The following is a 15,702-nucleotide window of genomic DNA, read 5'->3' as shown; positions in this document are numbered from 1 at the left end:
AATCTCTTCGAAGTGTGCATAATCTTTTTATAATTTCTTGGAAATTCTGTAAAACAAATCTTGTTATACTTAGGCTTCATTTACATAAGGCTTAATAAACACGTTATGATGTTATAAACATACCAGAACCCCAGGAGCCTTCAGCGACAATCAGTGCTGTAATGAACACGAACACACCAAGAGCGTTAGTGACCATCATCTCTGAATCTCTGTAAATCTGATGTTGATGCAAAGTCAAAGATTTTGTGAGTCATTGGAAAATGAGCATGAGCCTGACATGCTCAAGCAAAGAGCTGGAATGAAAATAGTTTTCTTATGTAACAAGAAAGTTGCACAATTCCAGAAATTAATACATGGCTGTCTTCCAGTCCCGTATTTGACCCTGTAAAGGTTCAATCATTCCCACATTCTCCAATTACTTATCTTTTATAATAATTCTTGCTCTAACCTCAAGGATCTAAGTGTAAGGAGCTTCATCTATGTTGTCTTTATGGATTTGATGGCACGAGTGACAAGCGCTAAAGAGCACCGTATTTCTAAAGTCACGCTGATCCTCACAGGGTTCAGTGTGTTGACTTGCGCTGCTCCTCAAAACATAAACAAACATAAGGGTTGCATCCGAAACCGCACGAAACCGCCGAAACCGCATTACCATACTAAGTGTTTCAGCAATCACAACAAGGCTTTACCAATTACCATGACATCTGGTTATATCACAAATCACAATAAAGCAAATATTATGTTATAGGAAGTACACTATGTGCCCCGGGAGTGTGTGGTTTGGTAAATACATATAGACACACACTACAAAGTGACCATAGAAGTGCACACTTGTATCACATGGAGCTGTGTAAGTGTGCACTCCTGAGTGTGTATGCACAGGTAGGATTTCATGTTTGTCCTCCAGCTTAATGTCGTGTTTTGTCGTTTGTTATGTACACATACTGTTTCTGCATGCTTTAATAAGTTTTAGTAAACCTGAGATTTTTAAAAAAAATCTCTGTTCTGTTTTCCCATGTTATGCGTAGGGCATTTGGTTTTGCAGTGTACACTTCATGTACACTACATTGTCTTTATCATTAAGTGTGTTGTGAGTGGAATTTAGGCTGCAGCATGAACTATTTATAGTACAGTGGCCAAGAAGTGCAAAACACATTAACAAATCTGAAAAGAAAATAACAAATCTGAAAACAAATTAAGAAATTCAAAACAAAATAACAAATCCGAAAACACATTAACAAATCAAAAAAAAAAAAAAATCCGAAAACAAATTTAAAAATTCAAAAACAAATTAACAAATCTGAAAACAAATTAACAAACCCGAAAACACAACGACAAGTCAGACAAAACGGAAAAGGTAGGTATAGTTTGTGAATGGAAACTTACAGATCATTGGACGAGACACCTGCCATTTAAAATATACAGGAAGTACAACAGTCTTTTTAAATTAATTAATTAATTTATGTTTTTTATTAAGCAATTAACCATATACAAACAACATGGCAATAACAAGTTCAATTTACATTATAATACAAAGAACAGGTGCATGAAAATACAAATATATACACATATATTTAGGGGAAAGAGGAAAGAAAAAATGGATAAATAAATATAATTTATAATAATAATAATAATAGTAATAAAAATAAATTAAAGTAAAAAACATAAACAGGGCTATGGTTTATCACGTTTTTCTATAAAGGACAACAGTTTCAATGCATTTTTGTTTTTAATCACTTTAAGGGCTTTTGTGAAAGAAATAAACTCATTATAAAATGCAAAAGAAACATTGGTTTCACTTTCAAGTATTTCGATTTTGTATATAAAATTTTCCCATCAGAAGTATATTATTAACAAGAAAGTCGTCTTTGTTATTGTTCATTACAAGTCCAAAGATAATGTCCTTCACAGTGAAATTTCTTAGATGGGGAACCTTTGGGTAAAGCCAGTTATGGATATCAGACCATAAAGCATCTGAAGTAACAGTCTGCAGCAGGAGAAAGTTGGAACGTATGTGTAAATGTGTACAAACTAATCTTTATGTCATGATATACTGCATCATCTCCAACATCATTGCATATAAATGTCTTTCCCAAAAGTAGCTTTGAATTAATTCCAGTTTCTCCTTTCTTGCCAATGTTTACTTCTGTTATTTTCTTATATTTTATGGTGCACTAATCGAAATAATAAAAAAAAAGTTTAAAGTAAACAGAGAACTTTACACATGTACAAGAAACAAAGTTATAAGATTTTATACTTCCTGTATATCTTTAATGACAGGTGTCTCGTCCAATGATCGGTAAGTTTCCATTCACAAACTATACATACCTTTTCTGGTTTGTCTGACTTGTCGTTGTGTTTTCGGATTTGTTGTTTTGATTTTGAATTTGTTATTTTGTTTTTGGATTTGTTAATTTGTTTTCGGATTTGTTAACGTGTTTTGCACTTCTTGGCCACCGTATTATAGTCTCTACCGCCATCCTTAACATGTACATCATGTATATGAAGCCCTGCCTCCTAGTGGAGGTCAGCCTATATAATGTGATGATACACTCGCATTGTGAGATATATAATGCATATAGTACAGAGCTGAACATTACTTAAAAAAAGTTATTATTGTGAGAAACATGATCATAACTTTTGAACTGTGTGTCTAAAAGGTAAACATGAGACCAATATAATCTATTATATACAGAAGAATCACCTGATGAGATTTTAAGCTATCGGGTTTCGTCTACAGATTTTGTCCAATCATCACCTAATTTTGCAAAAATCAACTTCAGAGTAAAGCTTGCAAAACATATAAGGCATAAATGTACAATTGTTAAACTTATAGGTTCTAAACTCAAGACCTTAGACTTTAGACCAATTAGTCCAAAGCTGGTATTTTAGGACCAGGTTATAGTAATACACCAGAAAAGCTGACGTCTAACTCTCATTATACCTGTGTCTCAAAAGTTTGTCCAATTTAACCAGATTTTGCTCACATCATCTGGAAACCGCACTGAACAAAACTGAAGGATTTGTGATATTCAAAAACGCTCTCTTGTAACATACAGAAAAAGGAAAATAAAAGGCAAAGAAAAAAAATAATGTGAGGGTGTATATAGTAATGCATCAAGATATAATTACAAAAGCTTGAATAATGTTTTCATGGCCATGCTCTGTTTTTCTCTGATTGATTAGGAAATAATTGTAGCATGTCTGTAAATGTGCCGCTCACCAAGTCTGACTGCCCGGACCCCACAAATCTTTAGTTATACTGATTTATACTAATTTAGCTGTCTCTCTCTCTCTGTGTGTGTGTGTGAATAATAAATAAATAAACCAGGATACATTTTTGTCTACAAAAGTGCATCCACCACAACTGTCTGAGAGGATAAACCATTACCTTTTTCTTTATGCACCAACCACTTAGTGCCATCTTCCAGAGTCACTCTGAAATCATTATAAATCCAAAATTAATTTAAATCCAAAATCTAATTTGAATCTAACCCCAGATATATTTACAGTTCTAAACAATAACAATAGACAACAGAACTAGAACTAGAACAATAACATGCATCTTTCAGTCTTTATAAACATTATAGCTCTATATATACCTGTATAAAATTAGTGTTTCTTTACCTGAGTCCTGAGTGACTAAATATTCCTCTCTCATTTCTCTTGCCATGAAGTGGTCGTGTCATCCGTTAAGCCTTATACACTTTAGAGTTAAAGAGCTTGGTCAGGTCAGACCTACTCGACAGGTCATAACTGTATGAGTTTCTCTTTTTAACTGATAATAAAAAATATACATATTATATTAGTATAAGTCCTGTACAGTTAATGTGTGTATAATATGTATAACGTGCACACTATTCTGTACAGTTCACATATTGTAATCTCTTTGAAGTGTGCTTAATCTTTTATAATTTTTGGACATTTTGAAAACAAATTTTATTATACTTAGGCTTCATTTACAGAAGGCTTAATAAACTCATGCAATGAGGATGTTATAAACATACCAGAACCCCAGGAGCCTTCAGCGACAATCAGTGCTGTAATGAACACGAACACACCGAGGCGTTAGTGACCATCATCTCTGAATCTCTGTAAATCTGATGTTGCTCACATCATCTGGAAACCGCACTGAACAAAACTGAAGGATTTGTGATATTCAAAACGCTCTCTTGTAACATACAGAAAAAGGAAAATAAAAGGCAAAGAAAAAAATAATGTGAGGGTGTATATAGTAATGCATCAAGATATAATTACAAAAGCTTGAATAATGTTTTCATGGCCATGCTCTGTTTTCTCTGATTGATTAGGAAATAATTGTAGCATGTCTGTAAATGTGCCGCTCACCAAGTCTGACTGCCCGGACCCCACAAATCTTTAGTTATACTGATTTATACTAATTTAGCTGTCTCTCTCTCTCTCTCTCTCTCTCTGTGTGTGTGTGTGTGTGTGTGTGTGTGTGTGTGTGTGTGTGTGTGTGTGTGTCTGTGTGTGTGCAAGGTTGAGTGTGTGTGTAAGTATAACTGTGTGATTTTATACATGTAATTAACCATCCCACAGTAAACAGAGGACAGAACACAACTCCAGGATGTTTTTATTTTCATGTTTTCTTGCAATAACAACTGCTTTGTTGAGCATTTCGTTTAAGTGTAATGTTTAGCATGTTAAAAATGCTGACTGAAGTGTGTATTTCAGTGTGTGTTTAGTCTTTCATCATCCTCCTTGCAGCGTTGTGGCAGTTATTGGACAGCAGATTGTATTTAGTTCTGCCTGCTTCCACTAAATCTGACACCGTCTTCTTACTGTTAAAGTTTTTAGGCTTCCCGTTCTGTGAAAAAATTTCAGTAACTATGAATAATAAATAAATAAACCAGGATACATTTTTTGTCTACAAAGGTTCTTACCCTCCATTTGTTGCTGCAATTTAGGCTACAGCATGAACTATTTATAGTCTTTACCACCATCCTCAACCATGTACATCATGTACATGAAGCCCTGCCTCCTAGTGGAGGTCAGCCTATATGATGTGATGATACACACGCATTGTGAGATATATAATGCAAATAGTACAGAGCTGAACATTACTTTAAAAAAGATATTATCATGAGAAACAGCAGAAAAAAATCTGTGTAGATGTGTATTATTATTACATCTTTCTTCTGCCACCATTAAGGCAGATTTGTGCCTAATTTGGAAATATGTTCATGATCATAACTTTTGAACTGTGTGTCTAAAAGGTAAACATGAGACCAATATAATCTATTATATACAGAAGAACCACCTGATTTTTAGCTATCGGGTTTTGTCTACAGATTTTATCCAATCATCACCTAATTTTGTAAACATCAACTTCAGAGTAAAGCTTGCAAAACATATAAGGGATAAATGTACAATTGTTAAACCTATAGATTCTAAACTCAAGTTCCAAATGATTTGAAAAAAAAAAGCTTGTGCCAAACATGATCCCAAACGTGAGTACAAGCATCTGAGTAACAACTTTAGACCAATTAGTCCAAATCTGGTATTTCAGGACCAGGTTATAGTAATACACCAGAAATGCTGACTTCTAACTCTCATTATACCTGTGTCTCCAAATTTTGTCTAATTTAAACAGATTTTTCTCACATCATCTTGAAACCGCACTGAACAAAACTGAAGGCTTTGTGATATTCAAAAACACTCTCTTGTAAAATACAGCAAAAGAAAAATAAAAGGCAAAGATAAAAAATGATGTGAGTGTGTATATAGTAATGCATCAACATATAATTACAAAAACTTGAATAATGTTTTCATGACCATGCTCTGTTTTTCTCTGATTGATTAGGAAATAATTGTAGCATGTCTGTAAATGTGCCGCTCACCAAGTCTGACTGCCCGGACCCCACAAATCTTTAGTTATACTGATTTATACTAATTTAGCTGTCTCTCTCTGTGTGTGTGTGTGTGTGTGTGTGTGTGTGTGTGTGTGTGTGTGTGTGTGTGTGTGTGTGTGTTCAAGGGTGAGTGGGTATAACTGTGTGATTTTATACATGTAATTAACCATCCCACAGTAAACAGAGGACAGAACACAACTCCAGGATGTTTTTATTTTCATGTTTTCTTGCAATAACAACTGCTTTGTTGAGCATTTCATTTAAGTGTAATGTTTAGCATGTTGAAAATGCTGACTGAAGTGTGTATTTCAGTGTGTTTAGTCTTTCATCATCCTCCTTGCAGCGTTGTGACAGTTATTGAACAGCAGACTGTATTTAGTTCCTCCTGCTTTCACTAAATCTGACACCGTCTTCTTACTGTTAAAGTTTTAGGCTTCTCGCTCTGTGAAAAAATTTCAGTAACTATGAATAATAAATAAATAAACCAGGATAAATTTTTGTCTACAAAAGTGCATCCACCACAACTGTCTGAGAGGATAAACCATTACCTTTTTCTTTATGCACCAACCACTTAGTGCCATCTTCCAGAGTCACTCTGAAATCATTATAAATCCAAAATTAATTTAAATCCAAAATCTAATTTGAATCTAACCCCAGATATATTTACAGTTCTAAACAATAACAATAGACAACAGAACTAGAACTAGAACAATAACATGCATCTTTCAGTCTTTATAAACATTATAGCTCTATATATACCTGTATAAAATTAGTGTTTCTTTACCTGAGTCCTGAGTGACTAAATATTCCTCTCTCATTTCTCTTGCCATGAAGTGGTCGTGTCATCCGTTAAGCCTTATACACTTTAGAGTTAAAGAGCTTGGTCAGGTCAGACCTACTCGACAGGTCATAACTGTATGAGTTTCTCTTTTTAACTGATAATAAAAAATATACATATTATATTAGTATAAGTCCTGTACAGTTAATGTGTGTATAATATGTATAACGTGCACACTATTCTGTACAGTTCACATATTGTAATCTCTTTGAAGTGTGCTTAATCTTTTTTATAATTTTTTGGACATTTTGAAAAACAAATTTTATTATACTTAGGCTTCATTTCCATAAGGCTTAATAAACTCATGCAATGAGGATGTTATAAACATACCAGAACCCCAGGAGCCTTCAGCGACAATCAGTGCTGTAATGAACATGAACACACCGAGAGCGTTAGTGACCATCATCTCTGAATCTCTGTAAATCTGATGTTGATTCAAAGTCGAAGATTGTGTGAGTCATTGGGAAAAAATGCTTGTTTACATACTGAGCCTGACATGCTCAAGCAAAGAGCTGGAATGAAAACTGTTTTCTTATGTAACAAGAAAGTTGCACAATTCCAGAAATTCCTCCATGACTGTCTTCCAGTCCCGTATTTGACCCTGTAAAGGTTCAATCATTCCCACATTCTCCAATTACTTATCTTTTATAATAATCCTTGCTCTAACCTCAAGGATCTAAGTGTAAGGAGCTTCATCTATGTTGTCTTTATGGATGTGATGGCACGAGTGACAAGCGCTAAAGAGCACCGTATTTCTAAAGTCACGCTGATCCTCACAGGGTTCAGTGTGTTGACTTGCGCTGCTCCTCAAAACATAAACAAACATAAGGGTTGCATCCGAAACTGCACATTGATATTTCCATAGTACATGTACACTAACGTTAGCTAGAAACCAAAGTGTTTCAGCACTCACAACAAGGCTTTACCAATTACCATGACAACTGGTTATATCACAAATCACAATAAAGCAAATATTATGTTATAGGAAGTATACTATGTGCGCCGGGAGTGTGTGGTTTGGTAAATACATATAGACACACACTACAAAGTGACCATAGAAGTGCACACTTGTATCACATAGAGCTGTGTAAGTGTGCACTCCTGAGTGTGTATGCACAGGTAGGATTTCAAGTTTGTCCTCCAGCTTTATGTCGTGGTTCTGAAGTGTGTATTTCAGTGTGTTTAGTCTTTCATCATCCTCCTTGCAGCGTTGTGACAGTTATTGAACAGCAGACTGTATTTAGTTCCTCCTGCTTTCACTAAATCTGACACCGTCTTTTTCCCATCGAAGTTTTAGGCTTCTCGCTCTGTGAACAAAATTCAGTAACTATGAATAATAAATAAATAAACCAGGATAAATTTTTTGTCTACAAAAGTGCATCCACCACAACTGTCTGAGAGGATAAACCATTACCTTTTTCTTTATGCACCAACCACTTAGTGCCATCTTCCAGAGTCACTCTGAAATCATTATAAATCCAAAATTAATTTAAATCCAAAATCTAATTTGAATCTAACCCCAGATATATTTACAGTTCTAAACAATAACAATAGACAACAGAACTAGAACTAGAACAATAACATGCATCTTTCAGTCTTTATAAACATTATAGCTCTATATATACCTGTATAAAATTAGTGTTTCTTTACCTGAGTCCTGAGTGACTAAATATTCCTCTCTCATTTCTCTTGCCATGAAGTGGTCGTGTCATCCGTTAAGCCTTATACACTTTAGAGTTAAAGAGCTTGGTCAGGTCAGACCTACTCGACAGGTCATAACTGTATGAGTTTCTCTTTTTAACTGATAATAAAAAATATACATATTATATTAGTATAAGTCCTGTACAGTTAATGTGTGTATAATATGTATAACGTGCACACTATTCTGTACAGTTCACATATTGTAATCTCTTTGAAGTGTGCTTAATCTTTTTTATAATTTTTTGGACATTTTGAAAAACAAATTTTATTATACTTAGGCTTCATTTCCATAAGGCTTAATAAACTCATGCAATGAGGATGTTATAAACATACCAGAACCCCAGGAGCCTTCAGCGACAATCAGTGCTGTAATGAACATGAACACACCGAGAGCGTTAGTGACCATCATCTCTGAATCTCTGTAAATCTGATGTTGATTCAAAGTCGAAGATTGTGTGAGTCATTGGGAAAAAATGCTTGTTTACATACTGAGCCTGACATGCTCAAGCAAAGAGCTGGAATGAAAACTGTTTTCTTATGTAACAAGAAAGTTGCACAATTCCAGAAATTCCTCCATGACTGTCTTCCAGTCCGTATTTGACCCTGTAAAGGTTCAATCATTCCACATTCTCCAATTACTTATCTTTTATAATAATCCTTGCTCTAACCTCAAGGATCTAAGTGTAAGGAGCTTCATCTATGTTGTCTTTATGGATGTGATGGCACGAGTGACAAGCGCTAAAGAGCACCGTATTTCTAAAGTCACGCTGATCCTCACAGGGTTCAGTGTGTTGACTTCGCTGCTCCTCAAAACATAAACAAACATAAGGGTTGCATCCGAAACTGCACATTGATATTTCCATAGTACATGTACACTAACGTTAGCTAGAAACCAAAGTGTTTCAGCACTCACAACAAGGCTTTACCAATTACCATGACAACTGGTTATATCACAAATCACAATAAAACAAATATTATGTTATAGGAAGTATACTATGTGCGCCGGGAGTGTGTGGTTTGGTAAATACATATAGACACACACTACAAAGTGACCATAGAAGTGCACACTTGTATCACATAGAGCTGTGTAAGTGTGCACTCCTGAGTGTGTATGCACAGGTAGGATTTCAAGTTTGTCCTCCAGCTTTATGTCGTGGTTCTGAAGTGTGTATTTCAGTGTGTTTAGTCTTTCATCATCCTCCTTGCAGCGTTGTGACAGTTATTGAACAGCAGACTGTATTTAGTTCCTCCTGCTTTCACTAAATCTGACACCGTCTTTTTCCCGTCGAAGTTTTTAGGCTTCTCGCTCTGTGAAAAAAATTCAGTAACTATGAATAATAAATAAATAAACCAGGATAAATTTTTTGTCTACAAAAGTTCTTACCCTCCATTTGTTGCTCATGTGACGTGCATCCACCACAACTGTCTGAGAGGATAAACCATTACCTTTTCCTTTATGCACCAACCACTTAGTGCCATCTTCCAGAGTCACTCTGAAATCATTATAAATTCAAAATTAATTTAAATCCAAAATCTAATTTGAATCTAACACCAGATATATTTACAGTTCTAAACAATAACAATATACATCAAAACTAGAACTAGAACAATAACATTATTAAATGGCAATTATTTATTATGCATCTTTCAGTCCTTATAAGCAGTATAGCTCTATATATACCTGTATAATATTAGTGTTTCTGTACCTGACTCCTGAGTGACTAAATATTCCTTTCTCCTTGTTCTTGCCATGAAGTGGTCGTGTCACCCACTCAGCCTCATACACTTTAGAGTTAAAGAGCTTGGTCAGGTCAGACCTACTCGACAGGTCATAACTGTGTGAGTTTCTTTTTTTACCTGATAATAAAGTATATAGATATTAAATTAGTATAAGTCCTGTACAGTTAATGTGTGTATAATGTGTATGACATGCACAATATTCTGTACAGTTCACCTATTGTAATCTCTTTGAAGTGTGCATAATCTTTTTCAAATTTCTTGGACATTTTGTAAAACAAATCTTGTTATATTTAGGCTTAATTTACATAAGGTTTAATAAACACATGCAATGAAGTTGTTATAAACATACCAGAACCCCAGGAGCCTTCAGCGACAATCAGTGCTGTAATGAACATGAACACACCGAGAGCGTTAGTGACCATCATCTCTGAATCTCTGTAAATCTGATGTTGATTCAAAGTCGAAAATTGTGTGAGTCATTGGGAAAAAAAAGCTTGTTTACATACTGAGCCTGACATGCTCAAGCAAAGAGCTGGAATGAAAACGGTTTTCTTATGTAAGAAGAAAGTTGCACAATTCCTACATGGCTGTCTTCCAGTCCTGACTTTGACAATGTAAAGGTTTAATCATGGATTTGATGGCACGAGTGACGAGCACTAAAGAGCACCATATTTCTAAAGTCACGCTGATCCTCACAGGGTTCAGTGTGTTGACTTGCGCTGCTCCTCAAAACATAAACAAACATAAGGGTTGCATCCGAAACTGCACAGTGATATGCCCATACTACATGTACACTACATGTTAGCTAGAAACCAAAGTGTTTCAGCACTCACAACAAGGCTTTACCAATTACCATGACAACTGGTTATATCACAAATCACAATAAAACAAATATTATGTTATAGGAAGTATACTATGTGCCCTAGGAGTGTGTGGTTTGAAAAATACATATAGACACACACTACAAAGTGACCATAGAAGTGCACACTTGTATCACATGGAGCTGTGTAAGTGTGCACTCCTGAGTGTGTATGCATGTTTGTCCTCCAGCCTAATGTCGTGGTTCTGTCTTTTGTAATGTAAATATACTGTTTCTGCATGCTATAAAGATTTTTTTTTACAATCTCTGTTCTCTTTTCTCGTGTTCTGCATTGGTACACTTCATGTACACTACATTGTCTTTATCATTGAAGGTGTTGTGGGGGGAATTTGGGCTGCAGTGTGACATTTATAGTCTCTACCAACATCCTCAACCATGTACATCATGTACATGAGGCTTTCCCTTTTTGTAGAGGTCAGCCTATACGATTTGAAGTTACACACATATTGTGAGATATATAATGCATAAAAAAAAAGTAAAGTAAAGCTTGTAAAACTTATAAGGGATAAATGTACAATTGTTAAAGTAATAGGTACTGAATTTATAGACATAAATTAACATATGAATTTATATTTTATAACCTATTTATCACTATAAAGCTGCTTTGGGACAATGCCCACTGTTAAAAGTGCTGTACAGATAAAGGTGGATTGAATTGACTTGAATTAAATACTTATCAAATCAATTCTGAATGGTCCAAATGGTTTGATTTTAATAGACCAATGAATTTGCAACAACTTTGCACAATTAGACAAAACTTGATAAGTTTTTCAAGACCATGACCTGAGGGTAGGCAACTTATTTTGTGACAGTGCAGACTGCTGGTCAAAAGTTATAGTAACACTAAAAATGCTGACGTCTAACTCTCATTTTTCCTGTCTCTCCCAATTTTGTCCAATCTGACCACATTTTGCTCACATAATCTTGAAAACTCACTGAGAAAAATTTAAGGATTTTTTTATATTCAAAACAGCTCTATGTTAACATGCAGCAAAAGCAAAAGCAAAAAAAAAAAAAAAAAAAAAGAAAAAGGATGTGAGGGTGTATATAAGTAATGCATCAACATATAATTAAAAAACGTGAATAATGTTTTCATGATCATGCTATGCTTTTCTTTGATTGACTAGGCAATAACTGTAGCATGTCTGTAAATATGCCGCTCAAATTCACCAGGACCTCACAAATCTTTAGTTATACTTATTTATCTTTGTTTGTGTGTGTGTGTGTTTGTGTGTGTGTGTGTGTGTGTGTGTGTGTGTGTGTGTGTGTGTGTGTGTGTGTGTGTGTGTGTGTAAGTGTGGGGTTTTAGACACATATAGACACAATAAACAATCCCACAGTATACAGAGGACAGAACACAAATCCAGAATCTTTTTATTTTCATTTTTTATTTTTGCAATAACAACTGCTTTGTTAATGTTTAATTGTTGAGCATTTCATTTAAGTGTAATGTATAGCATGTTAAAAAAGCTGACTGAAGTGTGTATTTCAGTGTGAGTTTAGTCGTCCATCATCCTCCCTGCAGCGTTGTGACAGTTATTGAACAGCAGACTGTAATTAGTTCCACCTGCTTTCACAAAATCTGACACCGTCTTACTACCGCCGAAGTTTTTAGTCTCTCTGATCTGTAAAAAAAAAAAAGTCAGTGACTCTGAATAATAAATAAAGAAATCAGGATACATTTTTTGTCTACAAATGTTCTTACCGTCCATGTGTTGCTCATGTGACGTGCATCCACCACAACTGTCTGAGAGGAAATGCCATAACCATCTCCTTTATGCACCAACCACTTAGTGCCATCTGCCAGAGTCACTCTGGAATCATTATAAACCCAAAATTAATTAAAATCCAGAATTTTAATTAAATTATTTAAATATAACCACAGATATATTTAAGTTTTAGTTTCATATCACTTATATTATCTTAAGCAGCTTAAAAATAATTTATCTGAATTTCTTTATCTTAAAAATAAAATGCTAATTAATTTCTATTCAAATTTATATGGATTATCTAGTAAAATCTTACTTAGTGAAATGTATTACCCTAACAAAGTTAATATTAAAATAGGCAACAGAATAAATGATGAAACAATAACAATAAAATTAATAAATGCAACTAATAAATGCAAAAAATCTAATATTTATTTTGTATCTTCCAGTCCTTATAGCTCTATATATACTTGTATAATATTAGTGTTTCTGTACCTGACTCCTGAGTGACTCAATATTCCTCTCTCCCGACTCTGGCCATCAAGTGGCCGTGTCATGCGCTCAGCCTTATACACTTTAGAGTTATAGAGCTTGGTCAGGTCATCCTTTTTCGACAAGTCAAAACTGTATGAGTTTCCAGTTTTACCTGATAATAAAATGTAAATTTATGTAAATTATTAAATTTATGTAAGTCCTGTACGGTTTGTGTGTATAATGTGTATAACATGAACAATACTCCGTACAGTAGACCTATTTTATTCTTTTTAAAGTGTGCATAATGTTTTTTTTTCTTGGAATTTCTATATATATATATATATATATATGAAAAAAAAGAAATCTTGGTATACTTAGGCTTCATTTACAGAAGGCTTAATAAAAACATGTAATGAAGATGTTATAAACATACCAGAACCCCAGGAGCCTTCAGCGACAATCAGTGCTGTAATGAACACGAACACACCGAGAGCGTTAGTGACCATCATCTCTGAATCTCTGTAAATCTGATGTTGATGCGAAGTTGCGGATACTGTGAGTCAATGAAAATGAGCAGGTTTATATACTGAGCCTGACATGCACAAGCAAAGAGCTGGAATAAAAATGATTTTCTTATGTAACAAGAAATTTGCACAATTCCAGAAAATCGTACATGGCTGTTTTCCAGTCCTGACTTTGACCCTGTAAAGGTTCAGTCATCTATTCCTACATTCTCCAATTACTTACTGCAGAAACACAAGCAAAATATGTAATAAATATACAGGACAATGCATTGTAAATACATAAACAACCTTAAAATAATTAATTGTAACAATTACTTTTATTTAAATTATAATTCTGAATCATTTACTTGCTAAATTTTTAATTATTTATTTATTACTTTATTATTTACAACAGTATAGCATAACCCTAGAAATAAATCTTTTCTACCTTTTAATATTTGAAGTACTGTTTATATGTCTAAATTACTGGAAATTCCAAAGTGGCTTTTTGGGAAACTCCTGAATAGTGAAATAAACAACAGTGATTGTGAAATAATTTGGAAAACGAAAATGTTTTGAATTTGGGTCAATAGTTGAACATCTCAGGACAAGATATATTAGATAAAATGACATTCATAAAAATAATCCACACCCTTTGATCTATCACTTAATATAGACCGATACACATAGGCAAACTGTATACATACAGGTGCATCTCAATAAATTGGAATATCATTAAAACGTTGATTTATTTTAGCAATTCAATACAAAAAGTTAAACTTGTATATTATATAGATTCATCACACACAGACTGATATATTTCAAGTGTTTATTTTTTTTTAATTTTGATTATTTTGCCTCACATTTAACAAAAACTCACCAATTTAATATTTCAAAAATAGAATACTTCATAAGACCAATCAAAAACAAAATTGGTAAATTGTGAATAAAATCAGCATCTCCATAAAGCTGGTCAGCAGAGGGAAGCATGAAGTACTCAAAAACGTCCTGGTAGACGGTTGTGCTGACCTTGGACTTGATAAAACACAGTGGACCAACACCAGCAGATGACATGACTCCCCAAACCATCACTGACTGTGCAAACTTTACACTGACCACAAGCAACCTGGATTCTGTGTCTCTACTCTCTTCTTCCAGACTCTGGGACCTTGATTTCCAAATGAAATGCATCATTTAATTTCCTATAATCTGAAAAGACCACTTTGGCCCACTGAGCAACAGTCCTTTACGCAGGTAAGACACCTCTGAGGTTGTCTCTGGTTCAGGAATGGCTTGACACAAGAAATGCAACAGTTGTAGCCCATGGGTACGTCTGTGCGTGGTGGTCATTGAAGCACTGACTCCAGCTGCAGTCTACTCTTTGTGAATCTCTTGAATTCTTGAATGGGCTTCGTTTCACCTTTTTTGACCACATTATTTCGTTTCATTCAACTTTCCATTAGTGTGCTTGAATACAGCACACTGTGAATAGCCAGCTTCTTTAGCGATGACCTTTTGTGCCTTACCCTCCATGTGCAGGGTGTCAATGATGGTCTTCTGGACAACTGTCAAGTCAGCAGCATTTAAAGGTTTAGAAAACCTTTGCAGGTGTTTTGAGTTAATTAGCTAATTAGAGTGTGACACCACGATGAACGATGAAGATTGATGAATCTATATAATATACAAGCTTCACTTTTTGTAATGAATAACTAAAATAAAACAACTGTTTAATGATATTCTAATTTATTGAGATGCACTTGTATGTGTATTATACATATACCGTATACTTCATGAGTCCTGAATGCATGTTTGTGTATTTGTATGTGTTATTAACACAACTGTGCTCACTCTGTAACTAGGCAATTGTGTGCACTGTAGAGTATAGAAAGTGGAGTTGGTAGTGGCCATGTGGAGTCACATTATTTGCTGGAAAAGAGAATTCGACCTGCAATGTGACCTGACACATGCAAAGCATGCTAAGTAA

General features: G+C 34.5%; 2 long non-coding RNA genes across 3 annotated transcripts; both read right to left on the bottom strand.

The window, feature by feature from the left end:
• Window positions 1–3,379: 3,379 nt before the first annotated feature.
• LOC124385116 lies at window positions 3,380–4,057 on the bottom strand. Its single transcript, XR_006925691.1, has 3 exons — window positions 4,008–4,057; window positions 3,628–3,778; window positions 3,380–3,438 (listed from the first exon to the last, which is right to left on the bottom strand). It is a non-coding gene; the product is annotated as an uncharacterized LOC124385116 (long non-coding RNA).
• Window positions 4,058–6,299: 2,242 nt separating this feature from the next.
• On the bottom strand, window positions 6,300–8,999 carry LOC124385115. Of its 2 annotated transcripts, none has more exons than XR_006925690.1 (6): window positions 8,362–8,999; window positions 8,126–8,172; window positions 7,042–8,018; window positions 6,658–6,808; window positions 6,422–6,468; window positions 6,300–6,315 (listed from the first exon to the last, which is right to left on the bottom strand). It is a non-coding gene; the product is annotated as an uncharacterized LOC124385115 (long non-coding RNA). The 2 variants fall into 2 exon arrangements; XR_006925689.1 differs by having other exon boundaries at window positions 6,658–8,018; window positions 8,362–8,512; window positions 8,746–8,999.
• Window positions 9,000–15,702: the final 6,703 nt, after the last annotated feature.

Source organism: Silurus meridionalis, chromosome 4 (assembly GCF_014805685.1).
Source record: "Silurus meridionalis isolate SWU-2019-XX chromosome 4, ASM1480568v1, whole genome shotgun sequence".
Classification (NCBI taxonomy): Eukaryota; Metazoa; Chordata; class Actinopteri; order Siluriformes; family Siluridae; genus Silurus; species Silurus meridionalis.
This window is presented reverse-complemented; position numbering and strand designations above follow the sequence as displayed.